The 23,983-nt window shown below is 40.1% G+C and overlaps 1 long non-coding RNA gene across 1 annotated transcript; it reads right to left on the minus strand.

Annotated features, from left to right (window-relative positions):
* Window positions 1-9,332: 9,332 nt before the first annotated feature.
* Window positions 9,333-23,267, minus strand: LOC130683936 (uncharacterized). Its single transcript, XR_008998070.1, has 3 exons — window positions 22,719-23,267; window positions 11,705-11,784; window positions 9,333-9,845 (listed from the first exon to the last, which is right to left on the minus strand). It is a non-coding gene; the product is annotated as an uncharacterized LOC130683936 (long non-coding RNA).
* Between the last annotated feature and the right edge of the window lie 716 nt (window positions 23,268-23,983).

The raw sequence follows: 23,983 nt of genomic DNA on the forward strand, positions 1-23,983 counted from the left end.
TAAATTTTAACCTTTGCTTCCTCAGCTCAGTGCTGTGCTTAGATTCCAGCTCAATATGCTGAGGTCAGGACATTGTCCACAAACAGAGAGCCAGAATAACCTTGGGACTTGTGAGGTGCCCTACTCAGAGGGATCTCAAGTTTACATTACCTGTTGTCTGATGCCTGAAAGCAGGTACCTCATTAGTGGTTTCTTAGAGCAGGAGCTTTTGTATGGTACTTGATTTTCATGTTGTTCCTTCAGATCCAGAAGGGGAAATACTCTATATGCATAAGCACCATTACAAATGCCTAAAATATATCTGAAAGCTTTGCCTTTGTTAACAGTAATAAAAAAGTATTTAAGAATTTTACTGGCTATCCTAAAATGTCAGAATGACTAGACTTCAATTTTAAAACGTTTCTACTCAACTTCCTGGTAGCTTTTACTTTTTACCTATTCTGAAAGTGAATTTTAATGCTAAGATGGAAATTAGTCTCAGTATTGGAAAGACAAAGTGTTTGAAAATAGCAACTTAATTTTTCTGTAATTTGTGGAGTGAACAAAATTAATATTTTGAATGAATTGATTTTATTGTAGTCTTAAATAATGTCTTTATTTCTTTGGGCAGTCTTTGGACTATGTATATTGGACATAAGCTTTTATTCTAATAACTTCATGCATTTATCATTTTAATTTTTCATTCTCACCTATTCCAGTGAACACTATTTCAGTAGTCAGGTTTTTCAGTGCATTTAATTGGTGCAATTAGTGTTTGGAGTTTGAACTTAGTATTTTTGTATATCTTTTTTGGGGGATTGACATTTTCCTTCTAAGATTATTGACAGGCAAGATCGTATTTGATAGTCTGTCCAGTTCTGTGCCTGCCATGGTCAGGTTGGGTCCATATGGTCTTTCATAGAAAAGAAGACCCTTAGGATAGTCTAACCAGCACTTGTGATTTTTATAGGGAATTAAAATTAAACCATCCAGTACTACAGTTTTTTCACATTGCTTTTCTCATTGATACGCCAGAGTTTAGTTAGTGCTGTTCTGACATCCTTTTGATTGAATTGACTGGATAGCAGTCAAATTGCTACCCAGTTCAGTCAAACTGCCATTTTGAATACTCAACTGTGTGACTAAGATAGAAGCAGATCTGATGAACTCCATTTGATGTCATATCTAAACTCCAAGTTGGGGATAACAAGAGCTAGCAGAGGAAAATTGTTTTCTGGTAACAGAAATTTTTATTCTCATTCTATTTCTAATGCAGTTTCTCAAAAGAAAAAGAAGGATTCTCTGATTTCCTATTAGAAAGCTCACTTTTGATATTCACTTCAAATGTGGAGACTTTAAAAAGGAGGATAATGCATAATGAATAATGATAGGTAACTTCACATATTTCTCTTCTGCTTTATTCAAAGTACTGCTGTGTGAATTCTGAGATGTGCTTTGAAAAAGGAGTCCAGTTAGACACACAAAGGGATGTAGTGCAGCAGTCAGTGGCTGTTTCTTCTATTTATTTCTGGTTATCTTTCTTCAGATATCTAGATTTCTGCTGGATTCTCACAAAGAAAATTTGGTGTAAAGTCATAGCTCTTAAGTCTTTTGGACAATATGAATGGATATAGATGAATGCTAATAACAATAGCATATGTGCTTCCATATTGTTTAGTTTATAAATCATTTCCATATGCTTTTTGTTTCATTTGCTCTGGATAGCAATTTATACATTGATAGACAGAACATTATAAACTAATTTTACAAATAAGGATGCTGAAGCTTAGATAGTATCAGTGTCATTCGAAATTCTTTGAGATTGGAGTATAGAACCTGACTCTAAGACCAGAGTATTTCCCACTAAGTGGATTAGTCTAGACCATCCCTATTGGTAGGGTAGGGTAGATGGCTTTCCCCTGATGGAATAAAAAATCTCTTAGAACAGTAGAAAAGAGCATGAACTTTGGTTATAGGCCGAGATTTGTATGTAAGCTTTACCAATTAACTTTGGTTAATACAGTATTACAAGTTGAATGATAACAATTTAAATGGAAATTCTACTTAAAACATCTACTCAAACATAAGAATTCAATTCAAAATGCACACATATAACTTTTGTTTTTTTAGGATACATCATTTTTCTCAACCATAGTTAATTCATAAGTGTTAAATTGTTTAATTCTATAAATATTGACTGATAAGTCAGAGGAAGAAATAATATAAAAAACTTATGTTTTTAAAAACAACTCTACCTAGTCTGTAGTCATGTGGCATAAGTATAGTAGCACATTGTTCATAAAATTCTTTGTTTATTGTTAATTATAATAATTTGACTAGCATTAATAGCTTACTCAAACACATTTTTATTGATCCAGGTGCTATACTAAGTACTGGGATAAGGTAATAAAAATGCAGACAAAGCATTTGCCTCTGTAGAATATAATTCTAGTGGAATAGACTAGATATTCATGTTTTAATAAATAGTTACATGTTAAGTAGTGATAATTGCTTTCTGATGCAAAAGTTGCTAGTGGACCCTCTTTGTGTAGTTATTTTACACTGGGAGGACCCTGATCAACCTATGTGCTTTTAAATGTGTGTGGCATATCTTTTCTGCTATTAACAGTCCTCTAATAAATACAATTATATCATTTTTAACTTTAAGTATGTTTGAGCCATTGCTGTTCAAGGAAAATTGTTTGATAATGAGCAGCCCATTCAATACCATTTGTTTTTTAAAGTTTTGAAATTTTTTTTAAAGTCACTGAGTAACAAGGAGAATTAGACTTGTGATTCAGCTGTATTTCTTTACCTTCTAGTCAATAAAAAATCTAACAATCACAAAAGTAAAAGGTAGAAGAGCTATGGTAATAAATAAAAGCACAAAAAGATTTTGCAGAATATAGAACAACAGGGAAAAACCACAAAGTATATAAGCAATAGATGAAGCATCCCCTTTTTTGGTGGGGTGTTAATGGTAATAAAAAGAAAACATTACCATTTTTCCTTGTTATTACCTCTTTTCTCCTTCATCTCTTATAATGCCTTCATGATATATTACCTAAAATGTGTGCAGTGCTTAAGAATTTAAATTAGCTTTTCCAAGTTTATCTAAAATAAAGGTTGTTGTTCTTATATATACATTGGTAGGCAGAACATTACAAATTAAATTTACATATAGGAATTTGGAATTCTTACTAAGAAGATTACTGATTTACAGTAAATTGGAGATGTGGTGAAGATTATTTTCAGTGAGAATTTTCTGATCATCAACTTGTGTTTTAGGTCATTCTTAAATTTACTCCAAGTTTGTCAAATTCCAATAAAAAATCCACTGGTACTTAGGTAAAATTCTAAATGACCTAGCCCCCAAATTCCCAAGACTGTATAGACGCTATTAGTAATATTTCTATTTCTATACTGCAGCTATTGTAGCCTAAATGTTCATTGCTCAGCAACCTGGACTGGCTAGATTAATTAATAGTGTTTTTTTCCCAGTCTTTGGGAAAGGAATCAATGTTATCGCAAAGTCAGTAGATCCATATGCATAGCATACTACTAAGAGACATTGACTTGGAGTTTAACATTTGCTATGCACTATGCTGAACACTTTAGATGGATTTCCTCACTCGACCTTTATGGTAGCACATGAAGAATATATATCATCAATCTCTTTTTTATAGAGGAGAAAGCTGAGCCTTAGAGAGTTTTCTTGAAAGTAGAATCTGAATTTAAAACACTTTGATCCAGGCCATTTCTAAACCAGTTCTCTCCTATCAGCAAGTAAGCAATGACTGAAAACGAAGCATATTTCTTATGCTACTATTTTTCAATCATACCTAGTACTCTTCTGACCATTGAAATGCACTTTTATTTGAAAGAAGTGAATTAAGAGTAATGTAGGGGTGGGAGATGTTGATAAATTTTTTTATCATAAAATAGGGTCTGCATACTTGGAAAAAGTTGAAAGCCATAAAATTAGAAGTTGGTATGGTCTCTGGGGTCATTGGCTCAGAACTTAAGCCTATTTGTTGTGTTGTCATAAACACTCTTTATGGCTATATTTCATCATAACTGGCCATCTTAGATATGCAAGCATTTTGTCTTAAAAGGGATGGAGAAATCAGAGTAAAGGAAATATCAACTCAAATTATTTGCAAAATGAATTCGGAAGACTTTCCATGTGTTAGAGGCAACTCTTCAAAATTAAGCTGAAACCTTATTTTCTTTGTCTCACTCTTTTTATCTGCCTGTTCACTCTACATATACACAAACAAAATAGACAAAAATATACCCAGTAAGGAGGGATCTGGAGAAGCTCTATAGTGCTATAGTACTATCACATACTTACCTAAACTTGGGCATCACTTTGCTATTGAATAGGGTGGGACAGAACATAATATTTCTCAAAGCCAAAATAAAAACTGACTACATCTTCTTCTGTTTATGAGCTACTTTAAACTCTGCTTCATTTCACAATCTTTCATGTTAACTTTGGTTAATGAACAGTCATTTAACTTTCCATGTTTGTTCTGTAAATACAGGATAATTGAACCTACAGAAATATGTCCATCCTTGTCTCAGATGTCTGTCTCTGCTGAGACATGACTGAGATGGTCTGGATAATATGTATTTTATAAACATAAAATATTGAGTTACTTGATAGGAGTCCTATATCTACATATTGGGTGAGATAACATGCTTTTAAATTTTCTTCCATTAAGAATTCAATAAGCAGCATTGTTAGTTGATTAATTCTTTTACACATTCAAAATACTTGTTGAGCACTTGCAGTGACAAATAAGACACACCCTATACTTGGCCTCATGGAGTATACAGACTGAATCCTGTTACATGTTTAATGGAGGCTCTGGTATACCCAGCAAGTGTCTGCTAGGAATTTCAGACCCCTTTCCTTCATGGAGCATGGGCTGCACTGCCTGTGTCTTACCTCACATCCTCTAAACCCACTTTTTGTCCTCCCCAAACATTGCTGTAGAAACATGGAGTGAACACGTTAGGGGAGCACTGTGTATTTTCCTCAGTTCTTGTCCCCGTCACAACAGAGCATTGAAGGGCAGAGACACAGTAGTGAAGAAGAGTAAAAGTTTTATTTAAAGTTACTTAATTAAAAAGAGAGAAAGTGCAGTTGACCTCAGGGAGGAGATGTTGGGGGGATCAGTTCAGAGACACAAGGAAGTCAAAGTACAAGGTGAGGAAGGAATTTATTAAAGCGAGAGTGTCAGGGAATGACAGATTAGAATAAAAAAGGAAGTTCATTGAACTGCTACTCAGCATGGGGCCCATCCCCTGCTGATTTCTTAAACCAGTGTCACCTGGCATCCAGGGTCTGCTTGGATCTGCATGGTGCGGGAACTCAGTCCCTACCACCCCAGTGTTTGGGGGGGGCCACAGAACACTGGATGGAGTGTGATTATGTTTTGCTAACTTCCTAGAGACAAAGGAGACTTTCAGGCAGGCTACTAAAGAGCATGACCATAAAATGTAGTTTCATCCAGGTCACCCAGGCGACAGTAATTTGCAAGCCCAGATCTGAGTTCTCAGCAGCCCCTCTTTACTTTTCTGAAATAGGACAGAGGGAGTGAAGATATGATCTTAAATCTGGAGGATTAGAATGACAAAGAAAAGTAATAAAGACACTTACCACTGGCAAAGGGCAGAGACAAAACATTGTAAGTTGAATAGTGAGAAGTTTATTTAAGGCAAAAGCTGCACACTTGGAGAAAGAGTGCAGGTGACCTCAGAGAGACGAGTGCACTGAGAGATTGGGACAGACTTATATTAAAGTTACACACTTAGAAAGTGTGGGCGACCTCGGAGAGAGGAGTGTGTCTAAGGGTCTAGGGTCTGGGGTATATTATAGGCAGTTGAGGATTTTCAGGAAAGTGACCAAGGGCCAAGTGTGGACCTGCCAAATGGTCCCAGAATGTTCATCTTTGATAAGACATTAAGTTTATTCTTTTAACACAAGAAATTTTCTGCTTTGATTCCTTTCCAAGATATCAGTTTCTATCTGGAAGCATATGTATTAAGACTGTCTGCCCTGCCTTCAAGGTGGTCTGAGCCACCATCTTTTTGACTGAAATTCAATCTTAGCTTTAAAGTAGAATTCTTCCTAAATAAGCTGGGCCTTTGAGTAGGCCAAAGTAATTCTTACAATGGTATGTTCTAATTGAATTTTTCTTTATCTGGGGAGTATTCAACTCCTTAAGTTCAACTCCCAGTTCTAAGTCAAGTTGCTTCTGGCCTTCTGAGCTTTCTATTTTAACTGGTTAACTCTTTGAGTCCCTTTTAGTGGACTTTACTGGCCTTATTCTCTTTCTACCCTGCTTATATATATTTTCCTTCCTAACAAACAGGAGTAACTGGACAGCACCTCACTTCAGATGGGGATCTCATTTTCTGCCTTAGGGCATCTCTGCCACATGTGCATGGGACACCTGCAGAAACCCTCTGCATTCTGATGAATGTTCAGAGCTGGGGAGTGTGAGAACCTTATCACTCCAAGAGATGAACTTAGACAGTGGGGATAGGAGTTGGTGGATAAATACTGTTTTTCTTCTACAGGTAGAGAATTCTGAGGTTCTGAATGGTTCCTCTGAGGGACCCGTTCTAGAGGATGAGCACACCCCCAAATGCAAGCTCAATCTCAGTCTCTGCTTAAGGGAGAAACCCAGGTGAGAATAGTTGGTACTATAAGTAGCTCTAGTAGTACTTTCCTATGAGACCTTAAGATGGAATTCTGGAGGCAGTAATTCACTGGTCACTTAGTGATCAGACCTCTCTGTTGGCGGCAGGAGGTAGGGTGTTATAACCCTTGGCATGCAATAGCATCGGCATAATCAAGACTTTGGTGATAAGCTAAGATGTGCAGGAGGTAGTAAGTCCTGGCTTATAAATTAATAGCATTGAGTAACATTGTGCTGATAATTGTGGAGTTGGCTGGATTTTGTTAACTTTGAAAAAGAAAATGACAGGCTCAGTTTTGCCTCTGTCAATTCAGGCCATGCTGTGAAATCCACAAAACCCCCATGGCAGTCCCTGGAGATGGTCCTGTAGTCACTACACAATCACTGTTTTGTCCCAGGGTTTTTGTTAACTCTCCTGTTCTTTGTTAACATTATAGTCTGACGACCCTGAGTTTCCTGACATTCTGTAGAGTATTCTGTTAGTTCACTTATTATTGACATCAGGCTAATTGGACATGTTCAACAGAATTAGGATGTACTCTGATGTCTCAGTAGGACACATGAGTGGCAGAGGATAAGAGAAATTCCAGGAAGATTCGGGGGCTGGTCATACAGGCAAAGTGTTTAGAAGTCCTGTAAAAAAGAGATTCTGCCCTCAGTAAGCCTCTTTGGATTTTGGAAGTGTCATATAACACACTTGGAAATACTTCCCTGATCCATTTATTAGTGACCTGAAAGTTGGCTAGGTGTGAATGGGACCCAGAGCAAGAGATGACTTTGAAAAGAGGTCAACTTACTAGCACACCACTGGTCTTCAGGTGGTCCTGCAAATGTAGGGTATGCACTGAAATAATGGTTTATAGATGGTGATATGTGATGCTGTGTCCCTGTAAGAAGAACATATGGAAATGGAACCAAAGGTTACAGGAAGGATTGGCCCCTCTAACCATTACTCCAAGTGGCCCTCCTTTGGAGTCTGTGCTTCCCATGCCAAGGCTCTGCAGAAATAAAGGTTCTGGATACCATCAGGGAAATATTTCTACCAGAGGTAAGGATTCAAATTGCCTGAAGCCCCTCTATTATCTCATTATTTTAACTCTTCAACCCTCAGACAAAGGAGTTAACTGTATGTGTGGGATGACAGATCCTGATTACCTATAACAGATGTGTTATACAGTGGGGATGAGCTGTACCTCTGGAATCCAGGAGAATTCCTTGGTGCTTCTATGCCCAGTCATGACTATGGGTAGGTATTTGCAGCAACCTCGGTCAGAGCCCAGTCATGTAACTGACTGTGGCTTCTCACAGAGGTCTGTGTTATCCTGACAAGACAAGAAACCTGGAGCTTCTGAATTGTTGCTTAAGTGTCAGGGAAATCCTAAAATGGGTGGTGGAGGAGAAGGATACTGTCTTGCCAATGGGTTTCAGCCCCGTACAAGTTCATTGTGGATTCAATGAGACCAAAGAAATGACAGTGGAACGTTCTTGGAGTGAAAGGGTTTATGCCCAACTTTTATTCCCAAGGTAGCAGGCCAATCACTAGATTCCCATTCTCTCAGAGAAGTCTGCACACAGCAAACCGGTCTCTGTCTATGGGCCACTCTAGCCCCTTAGCCGTCCCAGTCTCTGTACTTGGTGCTGCCGCCACTCCAGTCTCATCTCTGCTCTCCTGCAGCCTTGCAGCCATGCCACCATGTCGCCCAGAGCACTGGGTGGAGCTCTTTATATAGAGTCAATAACGACATATTGCCCACACATGTGGAGTGAGCTAGCCGATCAGGGCCAGGTGAGAGTCCTGGCCACTGGAACCTTCACTTTATCCAAAGATACCACCAGTGATAATTGTGGGATGCCTTGCAGCAGTGGGGACTGCAGCTGGTTTCTTGTGACCGATGGGCTTTAGCAAAGGGCCCTAGATCTGAGCAGTGCACGTGCTGGACTACGTTGGGTGACTCCTCGCTCTGCTTCCCAGTCTCTCCACCCTGCTTCCCATCCAGGTACTGCAGTGACAGTGTACTGCTTAGAGGAATAACTTGACAGCAACTTGCCTCAGCTGCACAGTGTGTCTCCTGCTTTTGGCCCTGTTGTTCTGTGAACCAGTATAGAATACAGGCAAAACCCAGCTCAGCCATTTTGACACATATACCAAGCAGGAAATGTGAGAGCTATATCCAGAGGGTAATTACCAGGGGGCAATTCTTGACTAATGAGGATGGAAGCAGGTGGATAAACACTTCTTAAAATCACTCAGATTGGCAATTTTGAGATATGGTTCCTGCGAGGCTTCCCAGTGTGACTGAGCCCCACAGACACAGTCTGCTTGCTGACAAACCCCCTGAACTGCCTTTCCCTCTTTCCCTAACTTATTCCCAGTCTCCTCCTGTTTCTAGGGTTACTTTACAAAATAAATAGCTTATAGGTGTGCACTTGAACTCAGGTTATGCTTTTTGGGGGGAAGATAATACAGGCTAAGACACAGCTCTTTTTAGTGAGGAATGGTTATATGACACATTTGGTTATTCTTGGAAGCACTTGAGATCCCCTGTGCAATTAGTTATTCCTGCTCTTTTTAGTTGTATTAATTCTATAAATTTTGTTGACGTGGAATCTGGAATGTGGAGCCACCACAAAGAAACCAGCTGTAGTGTGCCGCACATTTTCTCTGGGTGAAATGAGAGAACAAAAAACACAGACAACACAGACAGACAGACAATGGCTGCAGCCCCGATGTGGCGCAGCACCTTTATTTTTATACTGCCTTTCTCAGACCTCAGCCAAGTGCTATACTCATCTTTCCCTTATCAGGGGGGACAGGCCAGAGCACCTTGTTGATTTTCTTAACGTCTGCCCAGTAAGCAGGGGCAGTGTTTTCACACATCCTCAAGGTCTCCCTGTTTTCAGAGTGAGGCATCCTGGCTCGTTTTCGAGGACAAGATATGCTTCGTGGGCTGATAATGTCCAAAGACTGCACCAGTTGTTCTCAAGCTGGTGCTTTCCCATGCTGCATTCAGACATGTGAGAAGACAAAGGCCATCCCCATCATCTCCTCCTTTCCTTAAATATTACATGGCTGAGATCAAACATGTCAAAAGACAGACATAACTTGAGCATTTTGCTTCATGGTTTGTTTTCTTCATTTCCTCCAGCAGTAGACTAGGAGACAGAAACAGATTAGTAAGGACAAAGTTCCTGAGCTAAGCATACAGAAAACAAAAGCACTTTTAATCTGTGATATAGGGTTAAGGTTGGAGAGCTCTTGAGCTATTTTTTTTAAAAAATATCTTCTCCACTTTATTTGGGAAGTTCTTGGGCAAAGGCGTTGGTTATTTGGGTTTCAAGTTCTCATATTCTCACAGATGTGTTTTTGTGCCCCCAAAGAAGATCTTTTATCTTAGCCCATTCTGATGATGTATTATATGGGATTGAGGTTACACAGAACTGAGTGGAATTCCAGTCACATCTCAGTGAGGATTGCATAGTAAGTATGTGAATCTGGTTTCCAAGCCAGGAGACTGTTTAAGATTTTGAATAGTTTCCAATTGAATATCAATATTATGTTGTTGCTGCCATAATAAATGAGAATTATAATGCCAATTTTGCACAAAATCTGCTGTTTGGAGACTTTCTTATAGAGCTACTCCTGCTACTGCTGCTGTAGAAGCAATAGGTATAAGTCCTAAAACTACAGTTATAAGTGTCCCTACAAAGCACTTTGTTCTTGAGTGAGGTTGGTAACTAATTGGTATAATTGTGTTATTCCAGCAGACTCGCTCCAGGGACGGGTGACATTCACCGGGAGCCAGAGTTCTGTCCGTGCGTGAAGCAAATAAAGGCTCTGTGAACTAAAATTTAAAGTTAGAGAGGCATTGATGCAAGTAAAAAGCTGACACTCTTGAGGTACAATTTAGAGATCCATTCTCCAGGTGCCAGATCACGGAGCCCTTTAGAAGGAGAAAAGGCAATCGTACGCATGCTTGAATATTTTTAGTGATGTGAGTATGTAAATGTATTTTAATGGAGTTATTCTCATACGACATGATTCCTCTCCATGTCTTAATAGCTTCAAGGGCTGCAAGCAGTTTCCAAATATGTCCCTGAATCATTACCGATCCATTCAAATGAGGCAGAGGGGGAGTCAACCCTGCCTCATGCCAAATAATAGTTTCATTAGCTTGGGCAGAGATGCTGTGGTTTTCTTTATGCCACTTGAGATGTATTTGGGAAAATTTTGTTCTAAAATCACCATGAGGACTCCAATCAATAATGGAGAAAGATTATTTGCTTCTGTACTGGATATTAATATTTTTGGATTAAGCCCTCTACATTGGGTCCATGTAAAATGAGAAATCTCAGCATTTACTTCAGGAATCAGGCATTAAGAGACAAGCATAGGGGGGTGTCTCTCTGTGGTACTATTTCCTACTTTAAAGTTTTCTACAGATAGCAAAAAGCTGCTCGAGGTGAGATGAGAATGATTATATCTGAGACCCCAGGCCTCGTGCTACATTTGAAGACAATGAGACCCCTGTCCAATGCAGAGGGGGATATCCTCTGCTCCAAAGGGGAAAGAACAAGAATTGTTATTTCCTTCAGCGGGTTTCCCTTCTTCATTGGGATGTGCAGGCAGAAGAGAGTCAAAAGGTCCTGGCATCCATTGTGTTTCATTCGTATACACTAAAACTTCAGGATCTCCCCATGAGACAGCCTGGAAAAGAGGGGGTTTGGGATGTAGGCCCAGGATACATAATCTGCTCCTACCTGACATGTGACAATGGCCATCATCGCCAAAAAGAGAGATGAAGGTGTCAACGTTTGGCCTGTTGTTGAACAACATGTTCACCTTCTTGGGTGAGCTTCTTTAACTGTCCCCAGGTGGGGACTGAGGCCTGTCTAGTTCCCCTAGTATGGATCTGAGCCCTGACATTGAGGTCTTGGAATTCTCATAGAAAATCTTCATCCCTACTACGTTTGGTCATGGCGCAATTTCAGGTGTTTGCTAGGTAGCCACTTACACTGGTTTCCTGTGGAAACGTAAGCATAACCACATCCGCAATGTAAGATATATCCAGGGAGCCATTGTCCTTCCAGAGTCCTGTAAAAGACGGATTCGTAAACAGAAGAATGAGTAGTTGAGGGGGTAAAATGTGTTTCTGCTGCCGAACCCCTAGGGAGTGCATTCCAGTGATTCAAAAAATTGAGAGTAAATAAAACTTTGTATATAAGCATCTGTGGGGTCCCGGTAATAAGAGAATCTCCTGTATCTCCTCCTTTGTGTTTATGTAAATAATCTTTGAATGTCCTATTGGCATGTTCAGTAATGGCTTGACCTTGACTATTAAAAGGGATGCCAATAATGTGTTGAATATGATACTATTGTAGGAAAGTGGATAATTTTTTAGAGGTGTATGCAGGGGCATTATCAGTCTTCAAAGTTTGGGGGAGACCCATAACAGCAAAGCAGGATAACAGATGCTGAATGACGGTATCGGCTTTTTCAGAAGATGAAGGGGTTTCCCACTGAAAATGAGAAAAAGTGTCAATGGTGTGGTGAATGCAGCGCAGCTTCCCAAAGGGAGGGAATTGAAAAACATTCATTTGGCAGATATGGTTCCTGTAAAGACCACGGGGATTACATCCTGGTGAGAGAGACGGGGTGTTAAGGGATTGACAAATGGAACAAGAGCAGAGGATATCACGGGCCTGCTGGCGTGTGATATGGAATCGGGAACGTAGACCACGGGCATTAGTATGCAGGGCATGTTCTTCTGTTGCTGCTTGGATAGTACCTATTAGGAGAGAACCAATTTTAGCATTTCCATAACTAAGAGGACATGGAAGAGAAGAATGTGAACAAACATGAGTGATGAAAAAAAGGTGAAAAGCGATGGAGAATAAGTGACTGGACAGCATAGAAGAGTGACCGGAGGGAAGTAGGTTGTGAAGCAAATGAGAAGGGCAAGTGTGTAAAAGGCAACAGGGATACAGTATACACAGCATATTGAGAGTCACTGACAATATTAAAAGGGCAGGGAAAATCTTGAAGAGCTAAGAGAATAGCAAACAATTCACTCTGTTGGACGGAGGCGTATGGAGATAAAACAATTTTCTGTTTATTCTCTGACCAATATCCAGCTTTTCCAGAACTGGAGGTGCCTGTGAAAAGCGTAGGGCCTGTAACTGGGATTGAAGCGATGATGGTGAGAGGCACCATTAGGCCAATCTTTAGAAAGGAAAAAGTTTGTTAGGAGGATAATGATTATCAAATGTACCTTGAAAATCAGCACAGGTGATCTGCCAATTGAGGTGGAACTCAAGACACTGAGAAATTTCTGAGGATAAATTAGAAATAATTTGGGAAGGATCGACACCTTGAAGTTGACGACACCAATGATGACCTTTAAGAATTAAGCAAGCAAGTTTATCAAGATACGTCACCAGCTGTTTGTTTTGTTTGTTAGGTAAAAAAATCCATTCTAAAAGACTGTGAGGGATGGCCTAGCGCAGCAGAAGGTGAGTGAGGAGTATGGAAAATGTACAATGAGAGAGGATATGAAGGGTCTAGGCGTGAAAGAAAGGCTTCTGAAATACGTTGTTCAACAAATTGGAGTTCTTGTTCAGCCAAAGGGGATAAGGAGCGAGGGCTATCCAACTGTGGGGCACCCTCTAGAGTGTGAAATAGATGCTGCAAGGCATAGGTAAGGGATGCCTAAGGAGGGACATAACCAATTAATGTCACCTAAAAGTTTCTGGAAATCATTCAAGGTCTTTAAGTTGTCACGTCTAATTGAAGTCCTTTGATGTTTGATTTGTGCATCCCTTAGAATGTATCCAAAATAATGTATATGAAGGCTTTGCTGTACTTTTTCAGGAGCTATACATAAGTTATATAAGGACAATTGAGATAGAAGATGTTGATAAGCTTCTTGTTGCATAGATACAGTAGGTGTGGCTAAAAGAATATCATCCATATAATGATGTAAGACAATTTGAGGATATTGTTGTCTAACTGGCAAGAGGGTTCTGTCTACAAATTCTTGGCATAAGGTTGGGCTACTGAGCATATCTTGAGGCAGGACACGCCACTGATATCTGGCTGTGGGCCTATCATAGTTATAGTTAGGAACAGTAAATGTGAATTTTTCTTTATCTGAATCTTGTAGAGGGGTGGCAAAAAAAATCTTTCAAATCAATCACTAATAAGGGCCAATCTTTGGGGCCATAGAGGGGCAGGGCACTCCTAATTGTAGAGGACCCATAGGCCTAATGCATTTATTAACTTCTCTTAAATCTGTCAAATGCCTCCATTTGCCACTAGCTTTTTTTATAACAAATACTGGTGAATTCCAAGAGGAGACAGATGGTTCAATATGTTGAAGTTCTAACTGTTCCTGAACTAAAGATTTTAGAGCCTCGAGTTTATCTTTTGGAAGCAGCCACTGCTCCACCCAGATAGGTTCATGTTGGACCCATTCTAGCTGAAACACTCAAGGAAACTGGTAGGTAGTGGCCTTTAGTTTAAAGGTTTTTGTGTGAGATTTATTTGTGGTGGATCAGCATGGGTGAAAGGATCAAATTCCATATTCATCATGATATTCTTGGCTTGTGGGGACAAAGATGGAATATTAAGAAAAAGCTCCAAATTGTTTACATCTTGGCCCCAAAGATTGATGGAGATATCCACTATATAAAAAGAGACATCAGCCATTTGTCCCTCTGGCCCGACACATGTCATGGGTGAGGAGCTTTGAAAGACATCTCAAGTACTTCCCAACTCAGATAAGATAATTTTTTATTCATTTTATTATCATTAATCTACAATTACATGAAGAACTTTATGGTTACTAGACTCCCCCCTTCACCAAGTCTCCCCCCACAAACCCCATTACAGTCACTGTCCAGCAGCGTAGTAATATGCTGTAGACTCACTACTTGTCTTCTCTGTGTTGCACATCCCTCCCTATGCACCCCCCCTACATTATACATGCTAATTGTAAGGCCCCCTTTCTTTTTCCCTACCCTTATCCCACCCTTCCCACCCTTCCTGCCCAGTCCCTTTCCCTTTGGTAACCGTTAGTCCATTCTTGGGTTCTGTGATTCTGCTGCTATTATGTTCCTTCAGTTTTTCTTTGATCTTATACTCCACATATGAGTGAAATCATTTGGTACTTGTCTTTTTCCACCTGAGTTATTTCACTGAGCATAATACCCTCTAGTGCCATCCATGTTGTTGCAAATGGTAGAATTTGTTTTCTTCTTATGGCTGAATAATATTCCATTGTGTATATGTACCACCTCTTCTTTATCCATTCATCTATTGATGGACACTTAGGTTGCTTCCATTTCTTGGCTACTGTAAAGAGTGCTGTAATAAACATAGGGGTGCATCTGTCTTTTTCAAACTGGGCTGCTGCATTCGTAGGGTAAATTCCTAGAAGTGGGATTCCTGGGTCAAATGGTACATCTATTTTGAGCTTTTTGAGGAACCTCCATACTGCTTTTCACAATGGTTGAACTAATTTACATCCCCACCAGCAGTGTAGGAGGGTTCCCCTTTCTCTACAACCTCGCCAACATTTGTTGTTGTTTGTCTTTTGGATGGTGGTGATCCTTACTGGTGTGAGGTGATACCTCATTGTGGTTTTAATTTGCATTTCTCTGATGACAAGCGATGTGGAGCATCTCTTCATGTGTCTGTTGGCCATCTGAATTTCTTCTTTGGAGAACTGTCTGTTCAGCTCCTCTGACCATTTTTTTATTGGATTATTTGCTTTTATTTGTTGAGGTGCATGAGCTCTTTATATATTTTGGATGTCAACCCTTTATCGGATCTGTCATTTACAAAAATATTCTCCCATACTGTAGGTTACCTTTTTGTTCTATTGATGGTGTCCTTTGCTGTACAGAAGCTTTTCAGCTTGATATAGTCCCACTTGTTCATTTTTGCTTTTGTTTTTCTTGCCCGGAGAGATATATTCATGAAGAAGTCGCTAATGTTCACATCAAAGAGATTTTTGCCTATGTTTTTTTCTAAGAGTTTTACAGTTTCATGACTTACACTCAGGTCTTTGATCCATTTCGAATTTACTTTGGTGTATGGGGTTAGACAGTGATCCAGTTTCATTCTCTTACGTGTAGCTGTCCAGTTTTGCCAGCACCATCTGTTGAAGAGACTGCTATTTCCCCATTGTATGTCCATGGCTTGTTTGTCATATATTAATTGACCATATATGTTTGGGTTAATATCTGGGGTGTCTATTCTGTTCCACTGGTCTGTGGCTCTGTTCTTGTGCCAGTAACAAACTCTCTTGATTACTTCGGCTTTGTAGCAGAGCTTGAAGTTGGGGAGAGAGATCCCCCCCACCTTATTCTTCCTTCTCAGGGTTGCTTTGGCTATTCAGGGTCTTTGGTGTTTCCATATGAATTTTTGAACTATTTGTTCTAGTTCATTGAAGAATGTTGTTGGTAATTTGATAGGGATTGCATCAAATCTGTATATTGCTTTGGGCAGGATGGCCATTTTGATATTAAGTCTTCCTGGCCAAGAGCATGGGATGAGTTTCCATTTGTTAGTGTCCCCTTTAATTTCTCTTAAGAGTGTCTTATAGCTTTCAGGGTATAGGTCTTTCACTTCCTTCGTAAGGTTTATTCCTAAGTATTTTATTCTTTTTGATGTAATTGTGAATGGAATTGTTTTCCTGATTTCTCTTTCTATTGGTTCATTGTTAGTGTATAGGAAAGCCACAGATTTCTGTGTGTTAATTTTGTATCCTGCAACTTTGCTGTATTCTGATATCAGTTCTAGTAGTTTTGGAGTGGAGTCTTTAGGGATTTTTATGTACAATATCATGTCATCTGCAAATAGTGACAGTTTAACTTCTTCTTTAAAAATTTAGATTCCTTGTATTTCTTTGTTTTGTCTAATTGCCTTGGCTAGGACCTCCAGTACTATGTTGAAGAACAGTGGGGAGAGTGGGCATCCCTGTCTCGTTCCTGATCTCAGAGGAAAAGCTTTCAGCTTCTCACTGTTCAGTATGATGTTGGCTGTGGGTTTATCATATATGGCCTTCATTATGTTGAGGTACTTGTCCTCTATACCCATTTTATTGAGAGTTTTTATCATGAATGGAGGTTGAATTTTGTCAAATGCTTTTTCAGCATCTATGGAGATGATCATGTGGTTTTTGTCCTTCTTTTTATGTGGTGGATGATGTTGATGGATTTTCGAACATTGTACCATCCTTGCATTCCTGGGATGAATCCCACTTGGTCATGGTGTATGATCCTTTTGATGTATTTTTGAATTTGGTGTGCTAATATTTTATTGAGTATTTTTGCATCTACATTCATCAGGGATATTGGTCTGTAATTTTCTTTTTTGGTGGGGTTTTTGCCTGGTTTCGGTATTAGGGTGATGTTGGCTTCATAGAATGAGTTTGGGAGTATTCCCTCCTCTTCTATTTTTTGGAAAACTTTAAGGAGAATGGGTATTATATCTTCTCTGTATGTCTGATAAAATTCTGAGGTAAATCCAACTGGCCCGAGTTTTTTTTTCTTGGGTAGTTTTTTGATTACTGCTTCAATTTCTTTGCTGGTAATTGGTTTGTTTAGATTTTGTGTTTCTTCCTTGGTCAGTCTTGGAAGGTTGTATTTTTCTAGGAAGTTGTCCATTTCTTCTAGGTTTTCCAGCTTCTTAGCATATAGGTTTTCATAGTAGTCTCTAATAATTCTTTGTATTTCTGTTGGTCTGTCGTGATGTTTCCTTTCTCATTTCTGATTCTGTTGATGTATGTTGATTCTCTTTTTCTCTTAATAAGTCTGGCTAGAGGCTTATCTATTTTGTTTATTTTCTCAAAGAACCATCTCTTCGTTTCATTGATTTTTTCTATTGTTTTATTCTTCTCAATTTTGTTTATTTCTTCTCTGATCTTTATTATGTCCCTCCTTCTGCTGACTTTAGGCCTCATTTGTTCTACTTTTTCCAATTTTGATAATTATGACAGACTATTCATTTGGATTTGTTCTTCTTTAAATATGCCTGGATTGCTGTATACTTTCCTCTTAAGACTGCTTTTACTCTCTCCCACCGAAGTTGGGGCTTTGTGATGTTGTCATTTATTTCTATATATTGCTGGATCTCCATTTTAATTTGGTCGTTGATCCTTTGAGTATTTAGAAGCGTGTTGTTAAGCCTCCATGTGTTTGTGAGCCTTTTTGTTTTCTTTGTACAATTTATTTCTAGTTTTATACCTTTGTGGTCTGAAAAGTTGGTTGCTAGAATTTCAATCTTTTTGAATTCACTGAGGCTCTTTTTGTGGCCGAGTATGTGGTCTATTCTGGAGAATGTTCCATGGACACTTGAGAAGAATGTGTATCCTGTTGCTTTTGGGTGTAGAGTTCTATAGATGTCTATTAGGTCCATCTGTTCTAGTGTGGTGTTCAGTGACTCTGTGTCCTTACTTATTTTCTGTCTGGTGGATCTGTCCTTTGGAGTGAATGGTGTGTTGAAGTCTCCTAAAATGAATGCATTGCATTCTGTTTCCTCCTTTAGTTCTGCTAATATTTGTTTCAGGTATGTTGGTGCTCCTGTGTTGGGTGCATATATATTTATAATGGTTATATCCTCTTGTTGGACTGAGCCCTTTATCATTATGTAATGTCCTTCTTTATCTCTTGTTACTTTCTTTGTTTTGAAGTCTATTTTGTTTGATACTAGTACTGCAACACCTGCTTTCTTCTCTCTGTTGTTTGCATGAAATATCTTTTTCCATCCCTTGACTTTTAGTCCTTGCATGTTTTTGGGTTTGAGATGAGTCTCTTGTAAGCAGCATATAGATGAATCTTGTTTTTTTATCCATTCAGTGACTCTGTGTCTTTTGTTTGGTGCATTCAGTCCTTTTACATTTAGGGTGATTATCGATAGGTATGTACTTATTGTCATTGCAGGCTTTAGATTCATGGTTACCAAAGGTTCTGGGTTACTTTCCTTACTATCTAAGAGTCTAACTTAACTCACTTACTATGCTGTTACAAACACATTCTAAAGGTTCTTTTCTTTTTCTCCTCCTTCATTCTTTATATATTAGGTATCAAATTCTGTACTCTTTGTCTATCCCCTGATTGACATTGGGGATAGTTAATTTAATTTTGCATTTGCTTCATAATTAGCTGTTCTACTTTCTTTACTGTGGTTTTATTACCTCTGGTGACAGCTATTCAACCTTAGGAACACTTCCTTCTATAGCAGTCCCTCCAAAATAGACTGTAGAGATTGTTTGTGGGAGGTAAATTCTCTCAGCTTTTGTTTATCTGGAAATTGTTTAATCCCTCCTTCAAATTTAAATGATAATCTTGCTGGATAAAGTAATCTTGGTTCCAGGCCCTTCTGCTTCATAGCATTAAATACATCATGCCATTCCCTTCTGGCCTGTAAGGTTTCTGCTGAGAAGTCTGATGTTAGCTTGATGGGCTTTCCTTTGTATGTGATCTTATTTCTGTCTCTGGCTGTTTTTAACAGTCTGTCCTTATCCTTGATCTTTCCCATTTTAATTACTATGTATCTTGGTGTTGTCTCCCTTGGGTCCCTTGTGTTGAGAGATCTGTGGATTTCCATGTCTTGAGAGACTATCTTCTTCCCCAGATTGGGGAAGTTTTCAGCAACTACCTCCTCAAAGACACTTTCTATCCCTTTCTCTCTCTCTTCTTTTTCTGGTATCCCTATAATGCAAATATTGTTCCGCTTGGATTGGTCACAGTTCTCTCAATATTCTTTCATTTTTAGAGATCCTTTTTTCTCTCTGTGCCTCAGCTTCTTTGTATTCCTCTTCTCTAGTTTCGATTTCATTTATTATCTTCTCCACCACATCCAACCTGCTTTTAATACCTTCCATCATGCTCTTCAATGATTGGATCTCTGACCTGAATTCATTCCTGAGTTCTTGGATATCTTTCTGTACCTCCATTAGAATGTTGATGATTTTTATTTTGAACTCCCTTTCAGGAAGAGTCACAAGGTCCATATCATTTAAATCTTTCTTGGGAGTTGTACTAATAATTTTAATCTGGACAGAGTTCCTTTGGTGTTTCATGTTTGTATATGGCGCCCTCTAGTGTCCAGAAGCTCTATTCTGGAGCTGCTCAGCCCCTGAAGCAATGTTGAAGGTCGCAGGGGATCGGTTCTGGTGCCTGGGGATAGGAAAGAGCTGTTCCCTGCCTCCTGGCTGCTGTGCCTGTCTCCACTGCCTGAGCCAGTCACACAGGTATAAGCTTTAGTCCCAGAGCAGCCGGATATGGATCCCTGCTTTCCACAAGTGGCCAGAATCCCAGTCACCCCAGGAACTCTGCCTGTATTAACTTTCCAACCTGGTAGTCATGCGAGTCTCATGAAAGCACCATGAAATGTAGGTTTGTGCTCTCCGGAGCTAGGTATTCAGCAGTCCCAAGCCTTCCACTCCCTCTCTGCTCCGTTTCTCTTCCTCCCGCTTGTGAGCTGGGGTGAGGGAAGGGCTCGGGTCCCACTGAGCCGCAGCTCTGGTGCGTTACCCCATTCAGTGAGGTCTGCTCTTTTCTCCAGGTGTATGCAGTCTGGCACCATCCTCTTTCCTGTTGCTCTCTCAGGATTAGTTGCACCAACTATATTTTCTAATTGTATCCAGTTTTAGGTGGAAGCCTCTGTCTCTCCTCTCATGCTGCCATCTTTACTCTCTCCTCAGATAAGGTAATTTGTACTTTTAGTTTATCCCAAGATGTAGGCCATGCACTTAAAGAAATAATGGAGACATCAGCCCCAGTGTCAATTAGTCTTAGAAATTCTATGTCTTGTATTTTTAAGATCAGAGTGGGTCTCTGATCATCAATTAATGTTTCCTCCAAAATTTTCTTCCCTGTAGTACCGAAGCCACCACCTCGGGACTGTTCTATTTTTGGGAAGGTTACATAAGGAAGAAGCAACAATTGGGCTACACGCTGTCCAGGGAGAACGTGTAGTGTTTTGGAAACACTTGCCATAATTTTAATTTCTCCATTGTAATCTTCATCTATCACTCCTACATGTACAAACAATCCCTTTATGGTGGAACTGCTATAGCCTATAATCAGTCCCACAGTCTAGTCTTTGGAGGGATGGAACAAAAGACAACTGTTGATAATTTGTACACTCTTCCACCAGGGACAAAGTATAATTTTGAGCAGAACTAAGATCAGCAGCAGCACTGCTGAGGGTGGCTGCCTGATGATCGGACACTGTTAATTTGGAAAATTGCTCATTTGGTGTGCCACCCCATTACTAAGAGGGAAGGGAGGAGACCCTGTATTGTTGTTCTGTGGGGGGCCAGTCCGAGGCCCCTCCCCACCATTTCCCGGTGGGGGGAGAGGGTTGCCATCCCTATCAGTGTGGGATCTACATGTCTGAGTCCAATGCCTCCCTCTCCCGCAGCGTCTACAGAACCCTAAAGGCACCTTAAACACTTTTTGTGAGGAATTATATTTTTTACTCTTGCAGTCTCTTTTTATATGTCCAGGTTTCCCACAATTAAAACAAGTTAGTTTAGGAGTACCTTTCTGAATTGTGGAAGCAAGAATTTCAGCTGATAAGCAACTCCACCTATGCCAGCACAGGCTCTTATAAATTCATCAACCGGAGCGCCACTAGCTTTTAGCGGGTGAAGCGCTGACCCTCTGGGTTTGCATTTTCAAATGCCAATACTTGAAGAAGCGTGTCAGCTGCAGGACTATCTCCTAAGCTGTGGAAAACAGCATCCTTTAAATGAGATAAAAAATCAGTATATGGTTCTAAAGGAACTTTGGTGGTTTTTGTGAATGAAGGGGCTATCTTTCCTGAGATTTCAATTTTCATCCATGATTTTAACACTATGGACTTCAGCTGGGTTAAGGCTAGATCACTGAGTCTAGCTTGAGCTTCCAAGGAGGCATGAGGCCCCGTCCCAGTGAGTTCAGACTCCACCGGACCGGGAGGTTGCCGAGTGGCATTCCTCCTAGCTTGTGAGGTAGCTTCCTCATACCACCAACTTTTTAACTGTAACCATTGTGACCCTTCCAAAACAGTTTTACAGGTATTTTCCCAATCCAATGGTAGCAAATTTTCTGCAGAAACAGTGTTAAGTAGGCCTAATACAAAAGGAGATTGGGGGCCATAATTTTGGACAGCTTGTTTTAACTCTTTCAGGATCTTATATGTTACTGGGAGATAATTTACCTCAAGTCTTCCTTGAGGGAATTGGACGTTGAGGGATCGCTCGTCTAGTGATTGGGAAGACAGAAAAGCTAGTGGGTGTATGATGAGAGGCGGAAGGAGAGACAAAACCAGGAGGTGGTGGGAGATCTTCATCACAAGCACCAGGACCAGGACCCTTGGGAACGGTAAAGGAGCGTCCAGATGCTGGCAGCGGTGGCGGAGGCGGGAGAAAAGTGGGAAAGGCAGCAAGCGGTGGAGCAGAGGGTGAAAGCTTGGGGGGAGTGGCAGCTACTGTCAGTTTCTCTATAAACTCCATCAATATACAAGTGAGCTTCTGAATATCAGAATGAGAGGCAGAAGACACACTAGAACGATGGTCTTCTTGATCAGACTCACCCCCAACTTCGTCAGGGGAGGTGGCAAACTCAAAACCTCCGGGACATCTTCCTATAGAGGACTACGCCTATCAGAGACAGCAGAGCGAGCATCTCTCTCAGAGTCCGTTTCTAACAGCTGCAAAGCTTGAGAAATAGAGCGACAAAGGGACCACAAAGTAGCAGGCATCGTGTCCCCCTGTTGATGAGCCTGGTGAAGAGTTTTAACAACCTTACTCCAGGCTTCATTATTTAGTTGCACCTCTGACTGAAAGCGAAACCAAAAGCAATGTTTCTGGACCCTGGCAAATAAATCTTTCAACAGTTTATCTTTGGCAGTTACACCAAGAGAATGCAGAAGTCCCTGTATGAGCTGTTGATCTTCCCTTTCAAGGGAGGGAGAGTACCCCATTAGTACTCCTTGTTTCTTCCAGAAGTTCAACTATCCCGGTGTCGGCTTACCTGAAGTTGGCCCCCTTTCTGGGTCCCAAGTCACCCCTGGCATCCTCTCTCAAATTTCTTCAGGGTTGTGGGGTCCTGCCCCACGGTCGGGTCGTCCATGCGTGCCCCACGTTGGGCACCAGATGTTGGGTGCCTCTCGCTCGGGTGAAATGAGAGTGAACAAAAAACACAAACAACACAGACAGACAGACAATGGCTGCAGCCCCGATGTGGTGCAGCACCTTTATTTTTATACTGCCTTTCTCGAACCTCAGCCAAGTGCTGTACTCATCTTTCCCTTCTCAGGGGGGACAGGCCAGAGCACTTTGTTGATTTGCTTAAAGTCTGCCCAGTAAGCAGGAGCGGTGTTTTCACATGTCCTGAAGGTCTCCCTGTTTTCAGCGTGAGGCGTCCTGGCTCATTTTCGAGGACAAGATATGCTTTTGTGGGCAGATAACGTCCAAGGACGGCACCAGTTGTTCTCAAGCTGGTGCTTCCCCACGCTGTGTTCAGACGTGGGGCAAGGTGCTGTCCCATTCTGCGTTCAGACATGTGAGAAGACAAAGGCCGTGCCCATCACCAGCTGCCCTGCAAGAGTGAAAATTGAACTTTGGCTTAGTTAAACCATGAACATTTTGGGGCTTGTTAATGAAGCATAACCTAGTTCATCCTGGCTAGTTATTATGGTTTAAATAACAATGAGTGAAATGGAGGAGCAATATGAAGAGGAACATAATAGCTCTAGTACCTCCTCTCTCTACCCTTATACTCACCTGCAGGAAAGAGAGGTCTAAAATTTAATTTTTCCCTCTAGTAAGAGTTGTTCCAAATATGTTGAGAGGTATAGAGATTCATCTAAATAAAATCCATGTATATGTCACATAAAAGTACTTCTCTCTAATTTCATTCCCCTACCTCTGAGGTAACCAGAATCATAACTTAAAAAATTTTTTTTTCATTCCAATAAATGTCTTGATATATTTATTCTCAGTGAATATTTGCTGAACAGTCCAAATGAATGTCAGTTTTTTTCAGTTATATTTCATTCTAAATATTTATTTGTAGTTAAGATGTGGTCAGTATTTCAAATATTTGAGATCTATTGAAACCTTTAATGCCAAAGAAGCATTTGGCTTTCATAATGTTTTGTGTGTTTAGAAAGAACATATGTTCTCTACTGACTGCTATGTTCTATGTATGAAGGACCAAAATTTTAGTATAAATCTTTTATATCTATACTGTCTTTACCTTCTACTAGTAGGAGAAGTGGGTTTAAATTCTCCCAT

The sequence above is a fragment of the Manis pentadactyla genome, chromosome 5, assembly GCF_030020395.1.
Source record: "Manis pentadactyla isolate mManPen7 chromosome 5, mManPen7.hap1, whole genome shotgun sequence".
Taxonomy (NCBI): domain Eukaryota; kingdom Metazoa; phylum Chordata; class Mammalia; order Pholidota; family Manidae; genus Manis; species Manis pentadactyla.